Below are 15,970 nucleotides of genomic sequence, written 5' to 3'. Positions count from 1 at the left end.
TCTTAGATCTGGATGATTTTGGGGGGTAAGAAGAGAATCATTATTTTCAACCAGTAACATGTTTCCTAGCACCGTTGTTGTGATGTCTGCTCAGAAGTGATCTCAGGCCAAATGCTAGCACTGTATCAAAGTGATACAGTGAAGTCCTCTGAACTTCTGCTTGCAGAGTCATACCTAACTACTTCAGTCACACTCGCTATTCTGGCTTTATTTGTAAATGTTTTAGGAAGGATTAATTCCTGGCTAACCCTTAGGATAAGCACACTGCAGATGGGAACGGTACATTGAAATTAATGTATCAGCACCCCCCAGACTTATCCAATGTTGTGTATGATGATCACTGAGTAGTTTAACCCTTTATAAGCCAACTGCAAATAGTTCTTGTTGTCATCATTCTCACTAGGCACAGAACTCAGGAATTATGTGATTACATGTAGGCAGGTGGAGTGGGAACCTCAGCACCTGAGTCGGTCACCCCATGCCCTCTCCGGATCACAATCAAGGGAATGAGGCCCCCAGGAGCAAATATCTTAGACAGGTCTAACAAGTGGTGGCCAAAGCACTTCAATTGACTCTCCCAGCATCTTACAAAACAGACTGTGGCAGATCAGGGCCAAGACTCACATCTACCTCTCATCCTCATTCTCAGGCCACAGGATCACATCGCTTCCTTTAATATTCCACACTGTGCAGTATTTTTGTAGGAGTAACCAGCGCAGTCAATACAGCTCAGCCACCTGAACATGACAGCATGCAGAAGCACCTGGTTATGTGTGGGGTCACATCTCACACACAGCACTATGGTTGCATGCTCCATGCTGATATAAACAGCAATTACAAAGGATTTTTGCCAAGCATTTCAGCAACTGCACCATTTCCTGCACTTACTGCTTCAGCAGCCTCCTTCCCCTGACCGGAGGGTTGGATTTTCTCTTTCAAGTGATTATGTTCTGTCTGCTCTGCTGCTTACTTCTCCCACAAGTAGTGTGACATTCGAAACATGGGGGAAAAAGTGCATTTAACTCCTTGAGTAAAAGGACACGACTGTGACAGCAGTGCTTGATGCCATCTGCTGAAATAGGCTTCAGTGGGTATTGGTGGATTGGAGCAGAAGGAAAGGCCATCTATAAAACTGAAAGCAATGATGACTGTAATAGAAATGTAAAGAAGGAGGAAAAAAATCCAACTGTCTCAGGATGTTCTTCTCCCTTTCCACTCCAAAGACATCAAAGGCTTCTAACTGACTTATCAGATTACAGCTGCTGATGTAGGTACAGCCTCTCACAGCTCCCTCCAGACAGTACAGCTGTAAGTTCCTACCAAAGAGAGGACTTTTCTCCACATGAATATCTTAGAGACATCAGGTATGGGGGCATAAATCAACATGGCACTTGAGGGTTAAAAACCAGAGGAAAACTGCAGCCTGGGAAAATTAGGGACTTTCCATTCCTGGTGAAACAGAATGACAGATTTTAAGTTCAGAGTGAAGAAAAGCATTGAAAGGAATTAGATTTCAAGCTTTCCAAGACATACAGGCCTTGTTTTCCAAAGCTATTGATAAATCTATCAGTCTCCCGATTACTGTCCCCTCTTCCCCTGAAAAAAAAAACCCTCCAAAAAGGAATCTGCTGCCTTAATTGGAGGGAAAAGAGTTTAAAGAATATGCACTGTAAGGTCTCTCTGAAGAAGGAAAGTCCCTGGAGGCAAAACAATAATTGGTTTTGACCTTCCGCAGTTAAGGAGGCATGGGTAAAGACTGGACTTAAACACAGCCTGACAACTGTGAGTTCCAATCAAATTCAGAAAGAGACGGAAATTGGATAAGCAAATTCCTTTTTGTTCGTGACCTCGGTCCCGCTCTCCTTTCCCCCTGCAGCATGACACATCAGAATCTGTCCTGCGTGCCATAAATCACTTGCAGGACAGCAGTAGCCTTTGAATAGCTGTCTTATGTTACGCTGCTCTCCTCCAGGCAGCAGCACTGGAGCCCCTGCCTGCCTGAGCTGCAGCCCTGAGCACGGCACAGAGGCTGCAGTGAGGAAGGAAGCAGTGTGAGTTCATTGCTGCTTCCAGCACGGTGTAAATTCCCTCTCTCAGTTTGGAAGAAGTCTTCACATTAGCACCGGTAGCTGCTGGCCAAATTAATGAAATTTGGTTTTGAACACTGAAACTCATAATCCTCATTCTGCCAGTTGCTGACACCTTATGCCAGCACAGCTCCAGGAAACATCATGCTCGCTGCATTACCTTCTGCATGGCAAGCACATCTTGTTTGGGTGTCCATGCAGAGCCTGGCAGCAGCCAGAGGCCCCTCCATGCTTCCCACAGCCTGTGCCTGTCCATACTCACCAGCACCACTCAGCACATCCCTGCTGGACCAGGGCCATCTGGCTTGCCAAGGCCTCCTCTGGCTCCTTGCATTGTTACCTCCAAACTCCACTGCTTTTAGAGAACCTGAGAAGCATTTTTCTGTTTCAAGGACATCTTAATAATGCCTCGAAGTCCAGAAGAGCAAAGCTTTCCTTATGACAGTTCTGAATGCAAACTTGCAACTGAGTATTGGTATATATACTTTAAAAAAATAATTTCTGATATCTGCCAGGAAAGAGAAAGAATCACATCACAAAGCCCACAGCCCAAATAAAAGTGCATGAACTAATGGGAATACTTCCACCTTAAATGGTCAGCCCATTGGAGATGGGCACTGCTGAAACTCGATGCACTCAGTTTGCAGGTATGAGTCACAAGAGTTGGAGGCCCCAAAGCAGTAAGAGCATGGCTTGGAGGAATATCAAGACTTGGGAGACAAAAATTAGCTATTTTTAGGGTCTGATGAGACAGAAGTGAAAGTGTAAGCAGCATATAATAAAGTACATGCCATGTCTAGGTATTTTTTCAAGGTTGATATGGTTTCACTTCCTCCAGGGAAGGAGCAGAAAGCTGGGAATGGCTCCACACAGTAAGCTACAGTTACCAGCAGTGGGACTGCCCCATGGTGCCACCTCCATTTGCTTTCATCCTGTCTCAGATTTTGGAAAACACTGCCTTTTCCCGCCTCCTCCTGCTGATCCTGACTTCACTTAACACCATCCATGGCTCTTCAAGCCTTTGGGTGCCGTGCCAGCTGACGCCTGCTGAGTCTATGGAAAGCCTCAGTCCCAGAAGCACTCCCTTGCTCTTTTAGAAGTGCCCAAAGGATCAATGTGACATTGAGTGTGACAGCAAAGCAGCATATCCCAACAGTGTCCAGGCTACGCTGCAGCTGCTGCAAGGCTTAGACACTGACCTGGCACCTTATGCTCTCTCTGAGACCAGGGGCATTCAGCCCAAGCCCACTCACAGTGAGCAGCAAACAACCCATCCAGAAAGCACAACAACAGATCTTTGGAAGGACCAGGTTTGGGATGTGTTTCAGAATCACAGATCTCCATCATCTGCATCCTCAGTGTCTCTGCCAATGCTTCCAATCTGAGTCCTCTCCAGCATATATATTTTTATCTTTAAATTCTGGAGCAATCATAACTTGCCTATTTAAAAGGACCTGGTTATTTCACGTTACTTCAAGATCCCCAGCAATTCAAGTCTCTCCTTGCCCTGAATTTCATCCAATTTTTGCTATGTACTTCTCCTATCCTTAGGCAGAACTACAGACTCCTACCAGGAAGGCACAAATTAAGGGCAGAATGAATCCCTGTCTATAACAATGTTCAAACCGTATGTAGGCAATGGGGAATTAATAAAACTGGAACAGGCTCAGCACTGGCACTTTATGTAGGACAATACGTACCTCCTGGATCACGTACCCAGCACGTCCTTGCTGAAGTGCCAGCTTTGCCAAGGAATGCTGACACTTACAGGGGTGCTGCTATGTACTATAGTAGAACAGAGGCTTCTGCAAAGGGCCAGCAATGCAGGTTAGCCGGGAGCATATCAAAAATCTATAAATAATGTTCTATAAATGACACTCCATAAAAGATCCAAAAATACCAGGAAGGCAATTTGTGGGTTGTTGGTTTATTTTTTCAAGTTGTTTTTTACCAATTTACAAAGTTCTACGTGAATGGAAGTGAAGGTTTAGATAAGAAAGTGAAAAATCTAACATTGCAGTTGCAAGATGATAAGCATCTTCAATTACCCTGGAAATCAAAGACACTGAGATCCCACTGCAGTGGCACAACCTAAAAAGACCTTAACCTTTGTTGACTCTTTGTACTTCTCATCAGGCACTTGCAATTGTGTTCAGAAAGGATGATCCACACTGCCAAGAAGTCTTAATTTAAGAAGCAATGCAGCTTTTTTTGGTTCTGCTTCTTGTTTTTAACTCTACGTTTGGGAGCACTTAATAGTGAAGCAACAAGCTTCCGCCATAGGTCTCAAAATAGTTCAGGAGAAAAACCACACAGTTTTCAGAAGGCAAAGCACAGCCTCAGCACTCTGAAGCAATTTACTCCAGCTCCCTGGGCAAGTCAGTAGCAGAACCAGAAAGTGAGCCCTGCCTTTGCTGTCATCAGCAAGGCCCTGTCAAGCCTTTATTCTCCTCCTGTTTTCAATGCAGTTGCAAAGAAGGGGAGCCTGTGTTGGCAGAGGTGACACTGGGGCAGGAAGCAAATCAGAAAGAGTGACTTGAAAGAGTTCTTAACACAGGAGCAGAGCAAGAACACGCTTAGCTCTCCCCATTAACTGCTATAGCGGTTTCTGTTGAGGAGGTCAGGTGAGGATCTGAGGCAGAAAAGTTTCACATACTGTTCCAGCACACGGCTATGGGAGTGAGCCCAGCGGAGCCCTGCCATCTACACAGGACCTCAAGTCAGGACACCATCGGATCTCCTCAGCTATCCATACGCAGCTGTTCCAGGAGCACACAGCAGGGCTGGGACGAGAGCACGTCCGCAGAGGCACTCCGTGGCACAGGAGCTGCTCTTGAAGGGCACTTTGCTCTGCTTAACCACTTAGGTCACCACACTTGTTTCCAAGGTCTCTCGAATCCTTCAAATATATGTTTTACAGATCATTGGGGCAGAAATCTGCCCTGCTTTCAGCAGCGCCGCTATCAAATAGGCTCTGCTCTAAGGGGAGCAGCCTCGCTCTCCCCTGCGCAGACATCCATGCTATGAGGATGACACGCCGCCAGTCACACTGTTCACACCAACTGTGGCAGTAAACTTGATTTCAACTTTGACATTTAGTTCCTGTCTGGTGACTCATGAGCGCCTATGATGCTCCGTTTAGAGATGCAAGACTCCAAGGCCAATGCATATAATCCAATAAGCAGCAAGCTCCAGGAATGAGAAAGCATTATTTGCTGAAACAAAGCACCTCATCAGTTCTAAAACCTGCGGGGACGAAACAACAGATGAGGACTAGTCCCATGAGTTGTGTCCTCCTGCAGAGAAAGGCTGGCAATTTATATTTAAAGTACAATTTAATAAGTGTATTTTTACTAAGCATACTTTAAAATAAATATATGGCATCACCAAAACACTTCCAGTTTAATGAAAGCATCAAATCTTCCAGTTTGTGGAGTTCTACAAAAATATGGGACCACACAAAGTGGTTTTAGAGTGCACTGAATAAAATACATGGAATACCACATGCATAAAATACAAACACTTAGGTTCATTGTCTTGATCAGCCTATTTATAACGCTTCACAAAGTTAAAGCTGTGCAATTGGGGACAGTTTGTGTCCCTTCTGACCAGGTCTGATGTTTCTCAGGACAGGTGGTAGGGATGGCAGCGAACGTTTTGCTTCTGATGTGACAATGAATCATGTGGGCATGGGTCTCTGCCACCATCCCAAGGAATCCACTGTGCTGGGGAAGCCAGGGCACAACTCACAGCTGACCCAGACACAACAACAGAGTCCACTCTGCCTGCCCCCATGTTCTGGACCTATTTATGTAACTGGTGCTGAGAGGGCACTAGAATAAAATAATTCTTAAAATTCAAAACCAACTACTTATATGAGGGTATCTACAATTACTTCCCAGAAACCAGTTAGGACAAATGTGGTTGTATCTCAGGAGCTGACCATTTTGTTTCTGTAGGTGTTAAGGATGAAGGCATTCTGAAGACAAAGTAACACATTTCAGGCATTTAATGAAAACCTATGTTATGTAACAAGGACATCAGCAGCAAAAAGCTGGGAGGCTTTCCTTTAAAACCTTTAATATGAGGAATAGCTCCTCATATTCACAACGTACATATGGAAACATCTAAGTCTCTCTGCCAATGAAGCTGAGCTGAGCCGTGAGGTCAAAGACAGCCAACAGACTTCTCAAAGCAGTAGCTGGTATCAACTGAGTGAGCTCTTGATCACTGCTGAGCTGTAATGACTTCACCAGCTGAAGATCTGCCCAGAGTGCCCAAATTTCCCTCAAGTTTTCACCTAGAGTCACAAACTGCATTACCAAACTCCTGTAGCAGAAACTTTATAAACAGCCAACTGAGGGCATCTATGTGCCTGCTGACTGGAAATCATCCAAGTTAATCTACTTGGAAACTCAACTCCTTTCCCTCATCTTGCATCACAGAATAATTCCTTTGCCTAAAGGCAGTTTGAGGCAATCAGTACACCCAAAGGTTGGTGTTAAATGTGCTACTGATAGTGGCATGAGGAAGAAAATTGCAGGGAACGTCAGTAATCTGAACATTTTTGGACAAGAATAGTGTTCGGATTAATGAACGTCAATGCTATTTCAAGGTTGTGCTGGCTAATATTAGTATGTAGGCAGACATACCAGAATGCTGCCTTTTTTTTTTCTTTCTTCCCTTTTTTTTTTTTTTTTTTTCCTCAAAGCCAAACTTCTGACTTAAGAAAAATGTAGCCATGGCAGCAGGAGTGGCACAGGGGATAACACGTTACCATTCAGTTGGCCAAGACATTTGGTTTAGCAATTTCTGCAAGAAAGAGGTTTCAGTGTATTTAATTAACTTGTCTTAAGAGCTCTTGATCTAGTTTCAAACCACACAACCTTTAAGGTCTCTGATGAGTCAGTGTTTCTCGCCTGAGACTTGCAAGAGAATTTTTGAGCGTGCATGAAGTGGTTTAGAAGCTTGTTGGTTTGTGGATGAACTTTTACTCCTGAAAGGTGTTTAAAACAAAACAACAAACAAACAAAACAGCTCAAACAACCCGAGTGCTTGCCAAAAGGTACAGCTAATCGTAACTCGTTTCACCTTTTACCCAGGTAAGAGAAACAATTATACTGCTCATTCCTACTTATAGCTGCACTGAGTGTTAGTATGTTTTGTTTCCCTCTAACTTGGAAGCAATCTTCTAAGTTCCAAAAAGCCTCAGTATTTGTCTTTTTTACATGAGCAGCTTGGAAAGGTCAAGCCTAAGCATTTGATATAAAAAATAAAACCAATTTATTAGGCACCATTACGAGATGACAGGCACTGAGATGTGCCCAGGCAGACTATTCAAGTGATGCTTATTCAAAGTTATGCCTTCTGCATCTCAGTCAGGCCACCATGTCAGTGCTTCCTCTGAACACTTGAAATAAGGTTTGTAAGTGAAATAGAAAGCTGAGCAGAAGCTTTGTCATGGATATATCCATTCCAGTGCAGAGCTCTGTCAGAAGAAGCCTGCTGAGTTTTAGTTCTTACAAGGAGTGGAAATAAGAAGTCAGTGATTCAAGATGGATTTTTTTTGTTATTGCGTGGGGGAGAAATGGTAACTGGTGGGAAGGTCCGGTACCCTGTGTCCCACCATGCTCAGGAGCCTTAATCTGGAGTCAGGATTTACAGAAGTAAATGAAGAGATGGGAAGATCACAGGCATTGGTTCTCCTTCTTCCATCTTTCCTTCCCAGATCCTGTCCATAACCTCCTTTTGTTGAATCTGACAAGCCATAGACCTGTGATGCAACATAGGATGGCAATTTCCCCTAGGCTGAAATAGAACCATCTTGCCCATGCCCAGATTATCTTTCTTAGCTGTGCTGGAAAATAGGCATGAGCTTCTCACAGCCAAGTCACTGGATCTCCTTACACCTGTACTTTAGGATAGAACTGGTGTGGGAGCCAGGTCTCCACTTCTAACAAGTGTCTCTGCCTGGAGGCCAGCTGGCTGGCTGGGTTACAACTGGACACAGCCCACAGAGAGGAGACAGAAGAGCAGACTCATGAGTTCTTCCACTTGGCACCGTCTTAGAAGAAGCCTCGGGTCCTTGGTATCCTACAGTGTTGTAGAGAACCTTGATCTTTGCTAAACTTCTGTTTAACAAACCGCCACCAATGCTTTTCCAGAAGGAACGATGCCATGAAGATATTTTGCTTTTATTTATAGCAAAGCCTTTAAAAAGTCACAGTGTGCCAGCAGCACTGCTCTGACACACACTGTCACAAGAGCTTTCTTTTCTAAGTGGGAGGAAAAAAACTCTGCCATAACTGGGTGGTATTTGCAGTCAGAAGGTGATGGTGACCACCATTTCTGATGGTGACCACCATACCAATACAACCTACATTACTCTATACACAGATGACATCACACAATTTACATGCTGCCTATTTGCTACCTAGCACTAGTCATTCAATAAACATTAATTTGATAGGTGGGCATCTTAAGCAGGCATACAGAAATAAATAACACCAGGTGTAAAGAAGCAATTCACATATCTGACTCAATGACCAGATGGGCTTTTAGATATGGAGCATGCAGACTTCTTCAGAAACAACATGGTTTTAAGGGGAGAGGAAGGCATTTAAATAAAAATGCTGGAGAAAGTAAAAGCCAGAATAAAAGAAGAGGCAAAAAGTCAGAAACAATCTGCCTTCTCACTGGCAGAGTCTCAGCCATCACTCCCTCGTGGCAGGTAATACAGAAATACAAAGTGACAGCACACAGCAATCTGCTGTCATTGAAGTAAGTAAAGGTACATCTCAAACATGAAAGCAAACATCTCTCTAAACAGTCTTCCAATTTACAGACCCTTGTTTGTTTGCAGGTAAACATTTATAGCTTGCGATACCTGAAGTTGTTGAGGTTGCTTTATAAATAGATGTGAATTGCTTGACAGATGCTGGGGTAGGAGGGGAAGGATACTTTCTGCCACGATCTCTACAGGTTCTTATATTGGAACACACTGTTCCTGCTGCCCTCTCGTAGTCACTTAACAATAAACAATCACATCTTCCACATCAGATCCTTTCCCCCCACAAATTCACCTTCTAACATTTTATAGCAATGCAGCCTCTCCCCCCTAAATCCAAGCAATGATCCTTCCTTTTCTTCAGCAACACTATTAGTATTGTACAGGTGCTCTGCTCTGGGGTCAATATCAATTCTTAAAAAAAAAAACAAAAACAAAAACAAATTACTCATAGTACGTGTTCAGCTCATTATCCATGTGGGAGTAAAGGAGCGAGATGTACGACTGTTTACCCACATAACCGCTCTATAACTAGCAGTCTTTCCCCCACATTGTTATGTTACTTTTCTCTCATCATGCCTGCAAGGACTAACTTGCAAATGGAACCCTATGACCAATCCTAACTAACTGTCAAATAGACTCCCACTCCTCTCAAATGTCCAGTGTTCAATTAAGCCCATTACAAACTCTCCTTCAAAACCAAAGGGGCACCAAAATCTGTATTTATTTTCAATCAAACAAAAAAATGACTCAGATCTTGATCTTTTCATTTCACACATGCAACATTAGGGAAACAAATCTGGAAAAAAAAACACCACTTTTTGGCTACATGTCTCTGGAAGAACAGGGAAAACAAAGCAATGGCAGCTTGCTCCATGATTGCCAAAATGACTGTGATACAACACACAGATGTGAGAATGCACTGGAAAGCCCTTAGTTCTGCCTGACTGTCTAGCAATGCATAGTTAAGGTATTCTAAAGACCATGTTTCTGGAAAGCTCTCACAAGAGAAGTCTTTAAGATGCTTAGCAGATATTTCAGAGAACCTAAGTCATCTTTGAATCACTGAGAGATGGATCTGAAGTTCCCTGGGGCATTCTGGAGAATGAACCTATCAACTCTGCGCATTAGGCAGGATTTTCACTTACAATGCCATGACAAATACTGCCCCTATTTCACCTGCTAACCTTCCGCTTAAAACTTAAACGTTTCCTTGTAACATCCTCTCCACCACCATCTATTTTTGTTTTGAAGAGGTCTGACTTTTATCCAACACTAAATAACCTGCTAAATAATGTACTAAAAACTGGACTATGATCTCTGAAATATGCAGTTGAATATCAGAATTCTCTTTGGTAGCAGGTGCATCTCACCTTCCTTCACTGACATCTTCATGTCTGATAATCTTGTACCGGCTCTCACCTCCTGCTGGGTACTAAACCACCAACCACAATGGGATTCCTGCCACTGGCTGTAGCTGGACCAAAAGAGCATGGACAGACCCAGCAGCTGCCCATTACACAGGCTGCGTTACAGTTGTGCTGGGAGGTTGCACTCATGCTCACTATCCCATTCTGAAGACTCCGTACCACAAACACCTCCATGATGAACACCACACAGATGTGTAGAGCAGGAGAAAATTGGCTTTCTGTGGATGCTACAGACCTTTATCCGGGTCTTGCTCTCAGACTAGGAACAGCAGCAACTCCTCCACTCTGGTGTATGAAACCACCCCCTTCCCATGGATAAGCATGGGATTTGCAGACACACCAGGAGATGAACATCAATCTCAGCACAGCATCTCTCATCTTATTGCCTTTTAAAATCTAGGGGAAGACTGTGCTATTATTGTTCCACTGCCATTAAACAAGCCCTTTCATTTTGTGCCTTGTGCAGGGCTTTTTGTTTTGCCTTTGGCTTCCTTTGGACTTTGATTCTTTTGTGAGAGTATTAATCTCCCTCCTAAATGTCCCACCCACTCAGCATCACTTCAGATGAAAAGAGTAGATGTCAACTAGTCTGCAAGCACAGAATTAGAGAGAACAACAAATTCTACCAAAGGTCTCACTCAGACTGTAAAAATAAAAGATCAGTTTGTATTGGCAAGGGCCTCTCTTGATCTGTTAATATCAAGGAAGACAAAATTATCAGTGTTCTTTGTGAAGCAGCAGTTGTTTTAGTGGGGAAGGAAGCCAAGACAGCTGTTAGATAGTTCAGTACGGAATACTGACAGTGACACACCAACAAGAGCACCAGCAGCGAGGGGCTCAGCTGAACCACCAAACACCAACTATTACTAACGCTGCTGCTGTTAAAGAAACCAGCAATCTGCAGCAATTGAATGTTTTTAAACAGAAAGATATCTCTTCAGCCCAACTTTACCTACAGTGCTTTAGAAAAATAATGCAGAAAGAGCAGCAAAATCTCTCATATCCAAACAACACTGCTGAGAACAAAGAAGCAGGTCTTGGTCAGTGCTCAAGATGGAGAAGGGTTGGTCCATGTTTGCCTTGGATGCAGCATGCTGCTCCACTGAGGAAGGAGAAGCCATGAGATTCCAAAAGCTTTTGAGAAGACCTCAATTCTTACTACACAACCGAAAATCTTTTGTCTGTGTGACCTATAGCATCTCCAACCCCGTGACAAAGGATTATGAAATCATTTTTTCCACTTCCTTCAGGCAGGATGAAAGACGGCAGGCACTGTGGTCAGAGCAAAGCAGAGGTTCTGACCAGGACCTTGCTCTCACCCCATCATCCTGCTCTGGTGACTTGACCTCTTCTGCACATAATTTTCTCCATCCGTTCTTATTTCCCAGTAAGGTTTTATTTTCCATATCTTCCAGATTTTCAGACAGAGCTAATCGCTAAACACGAGGCTTTATCTTTGCTTTCACTCACTCTTTTCATACACCCCAGCAGGAGTAAACAGGGTTGCAGTGATACATGCTGCATACTATGCTCAACAACAGATGTTAGGGAGCAAAATTTGGCCATCTTCTTATTTAAACAGAGCATGAGCTCCAACCTACCAGCTCAATGCAAGCTGTTGAGGACTGCCCGAAGCTTGCACTCTGGCCTGGTTCGGATGGTTTCATGTTCAATTCCTCCCTTTCCTGGCCCCTGTGTCCTCTGGAAAAGCTTTCTTTTATTCAACTACACCCTTCTACATGGCACATTACTTTTCCCTCCAGCTGCACCTTCAAAGCTTTACTAACTCCAATTACTGTCTAAATTGCATTTATGGAAAAAAAAGTCATTCTCTTTGAGCACAGAATTACATACCGGCTGTTTTGTTACAGATTTGGATCACAAAAGAACTCAGAAGGAAAAAAAAGTAGAAAGTCCCAGTTTGGCTGTAAGTAGCAGGCTTTGTCCTTCATCAATGGATGCAGCGGTGAACAGAGCATAATCCATTTCTATGGCAAGGAGCAAGAGCCCACAGCTCTGATAGAAATCATGGTCTTCTGCCCTACCAACAGAAAGCTCTCACTGATGCTACAGGCTTGTTCCAAAACGGAATTCAGCCCAGATCTTCTAACCTTTGAGTGGGAAGATTCCCAAAACAGGAATGGACTTCACAAACCAGTATGTAAAGAAAGGATACTTAGAATCTGAAAGCTAACAGAAATTCTGAAATACCCACAGTAAGATTCACCTCCAGTGCACATCATTCCATATTTCAGCTTTATCTTGTTTTCCCAGCAGGGTTTTTACTAAAGGAGCAGATCCTTTCTACTCACCTCCCCAAACTTCAATGACGTTGCTCCTTTAATTCATAGGAGATGACTGCAAAGTTGTAGCTCTAATAGCAACACCACCTGACAGAGCCTCTGGCACTTTCTAGCTAACAATCTTTTCTGCAACTTCTCTTAGTATTTTCAGCAGCTGGATCTTACACTGTATTCACAGGCAGGTCCAAATATAAATAGTAGTTTCTCTACTGACCCACATACTTGGCCTATATTCCATGTCTTTTGAGAGGTTTCCATGAGCTGCAGAGCACTGTCAGGTATTTCACCAGTGTAATTTTATTTATGAGTTTCTTTCCCAGAACAAAATAGGACCAGATCAACCGGAGTTAAGGCTCTTTAGTCACAGTTGAGAAAGCCTTTTTTCCTCCTATCCTCCATGGAAATGTACCTTCATCCTCAATATGTTCCATGGCTGATGTGCTCTTATTGTCTGCCTGCTTCCTCTCTGGCTGCTTGTAAATGCTTTTGCTCCCACAGGCACAGAGCTTCCCTGAGCAGTCCCCACTGCCCACACGGCTGAACTGCAGCCCAGCTGGCACAAAACTCTTTGGAGATAAAGGAATGACTCCTCCTTTTATCTTTTCTTCCAAAAAAAAAAGAATTACGCTGCATTTTATGCCTATCCAGAATGAACTACAATTGTCAGCGCCCCTGGATTTAGTGAAACATGAAGGAAAGGGAAGGAAAACCATAACTAATGAGGAAAAGGGGAAAATTAAGACTCAGGGAAGGAAGCTGAAGTAGAAGCTGGAGGATGTGGCTCCACAACTATTATTTACAAATATTTTACAAGCATGCTTAACTCTCCAGGTCTGTGAAGTCTCCAAACCAGACAAATCAGAGCCTAACTAGATTAATCTAAGTACAAAAACCATGGCCCAAATCCTTTGCCCTTTATCTGGGGAAGTCTTTTATTGGAGCTTTCAGCTGGAAAGAAACTGCAAGAATTTGTGGCTGTGGAGTGTGCAGTTACAATAAATACATAATTCATCATGGAGAGGCTTGTTAAAACCGTTAGGAATAAGATAAATGTTCTTCTTTCCTACTAAAAAGAGATGTCAGTTTTTCTCTTAAGATTACTCAAAGGACCAGCCAGGCAGAATAAAGGCTTGTTACATTAGAAAGCATATAGAGCTCTTTTATGAACTCTGGCTGCAGCCATTCTCTTTGTGAGACTCTTTGTTTCAATTTGTTTTTCAGAAGCTGTATCTGATCTGTATCTTGTACACTTTCATCCTCTGACAAAACACAGCTGCAAGAGACTAGGAGTTCCTCCTGTCTGCCTGTGCACACTCTCACAGATGGGACAGGTATGTGTGAGAAGTACCAAAACCAACTTACGGGTGTTAAAAGTGATAAATAATTTGAGGTTGAGTCATGAGGTCCAGTTCTGTATTCATCGTTCCTGGAAATATAAATGACAGTACCACAGTAAGAAAGATACTGAAGTTCACCAATACGAAGTGAGCACAATTACTGGCATGACACAGTGAATAGGACTGCCACCCCTAGAAACCTGAATTTGAGGGACAGAAATACTCTCCTTTCAGATGCAAAATAGAAAACTAGTCATTATGTGATTAAGTGAAGCTTCCTATTCTAAGAAATCCTTGACACACAAGCACAAGGGGCAAGATCCCAATAGATGCTCACGCCATACTTGTGCTTACCATTTCATCAACTACAGTTGTGAGACTTGGTGACATTTGCAACCTTGCTAGGGCGAATGTAGGAGCCAACATGCTGATTTTACACAGTAGGGCTCAATGAATTCACTACATCAAAGAGAGAGACCCGAATACCACTTTTTCTCCCCACTTCCAAAACCAGAAGATATGAAGATGCTTGGACTGCTGGACTCATCATCTCCCCCAAACTATTCTCTCTCCTTCCTGACTCTCCTGTAGAGACCTCTCTCTCCTACCAGAGGTGCTGGTCAAGGGCTGCTGGAGAATCCCACAGCTGCCAAGTGTGATTTAGACAGGGGGAGCTAAGATACTCTAATGGCTGCAACTCTTACCACTAATTACCACTTACTCAGGCACTAATGGACTTCATTGGCCAGCATAAGTCTCATGTAAAAGCCTCTGCTGTTTGAAAAGAACAATTTTAATTTATTAAACATTGTGAGTATCAGGCACTGATAATGGTAAACATGCCCACAATTAGAACAGGAATGTATGCAGCATCAGCAGCTGCACCTGCCTGACTGGCCACATTTGACCTGGGCTGCATTTTGGAATTCTACTGTTATCCTTACTATGGAGTTTAAGAATAACGAACCTGCTCAATGCAAGTGATATGAAGCAACAATTCTGTCTGCAACTTGCAAGAATTCAGGAATAATAGAAAACAGTCCATTTCCTCATCAAGAAAAGGGGCTTCTACACTGCGGCATACCTGCAAAGAGCAGTGCACTCCTACCCAAAGCTTAACTTTGATTCCTGCTACTGAGAGGCTTCAGCCAGAGACTTCTCTGCCAGAAACTCTAAAGTGGGTTCCCTGGAGCAGGTCATGCAGGAAACCATCCAGGAATGTTCTGAATATCTCCAGGGAAGGAGGCTCTGCAGCCTCTCTGAGCAGCTTGCTTCAGTGCTGCCACCCTCACAGTAGTTTTTACTCACATTCAGTTGGAACTTCTGTCTTGGTTCCACCCCTTATATATATATAAGATATCTTATATATATATAAGATACTTATAAACATTGATCAGATCCTCTTTCAATCTTCTCTTCTCCAGGATGAACAGCCTCAGGTTCCTCACAAGTTTCCTCATCAGGGAGATGCTCCAGTCCTCCCACTTAGAGGCACCAGAGGAAGGATTTAAGAACTGAGGTGAAAATGGAGCTGAGCCTAATGATGTCCACCATACCCACAAAATAGGACCGGATTAGACAGTGGCCCTATTCCAGATGCCATGTCTTGAGGTAATTTTTTATTGCTTCCATCTTTTTAGGTTGCACCTTTTCAACAAGATTTGGATGCTGAGGATGCCTTACGTCCTATGGAACTGCTGAAAGGCTCAGGAGAAACCACGAGGCAGTAACACAACCTTGTTCCCTTCCAGCTTTGCTCTCAAGACTTAATAAAGACAAGCCTTCTTTTGAGGGTGCCACTTCAAATCCAGTGACTCAAAGGCTTTACTAGAAGTAGGCAAAGAGTAAAAAATAAAGCAGAGGAATTTTTATCCTGTAGAAGACTCTGACGATGATATTTGCTTTTCTGCTAATCAGACAGAACAGCAAAATATCAAATGCTTCACAGAATGGAAACTCTGAGTTATTTTTAGCCGAGAGCACTAAAATTACTTCATTAAGAATTTTTATCTCATAATGTCAAACC

At 43.2% G+C, this 15,970-nt stretch overlaps 1 protein-coding gene across 27 annotated transcripts in view; it reads right to left on the bottom strand.

The window, feature by feature from the left end:
* Window positions 1-15,970, bottom strand: part of FGGY (FGGY carbohydrate kinase domain containing) — a 264,789-nt gene that overhangs the window by 134,416 nt on the left and 114,403 nt on the right. The gene's annotated exons all lie outside the window — the stretch shown is intronic.

This window comes from Coturnix japonica, chromosome 11 (assembly GCF_054131305.1).
Source record: "Coturnix japonica strain WE chromosome 11, WE-NBRP24, whole genome shotgun sequence".
Taxonomy (NCBI): domain Eukaryota; kingdom Metazoa; phylum Chordata; class Aves; order Galliformes; family Phasianidae; genus Coturnix; species Coturnix japonica.
Note: the sequence above shows the minus strand (reverse complement) of the source record. Positions and strands in the feature narration are given on the sequence as shown.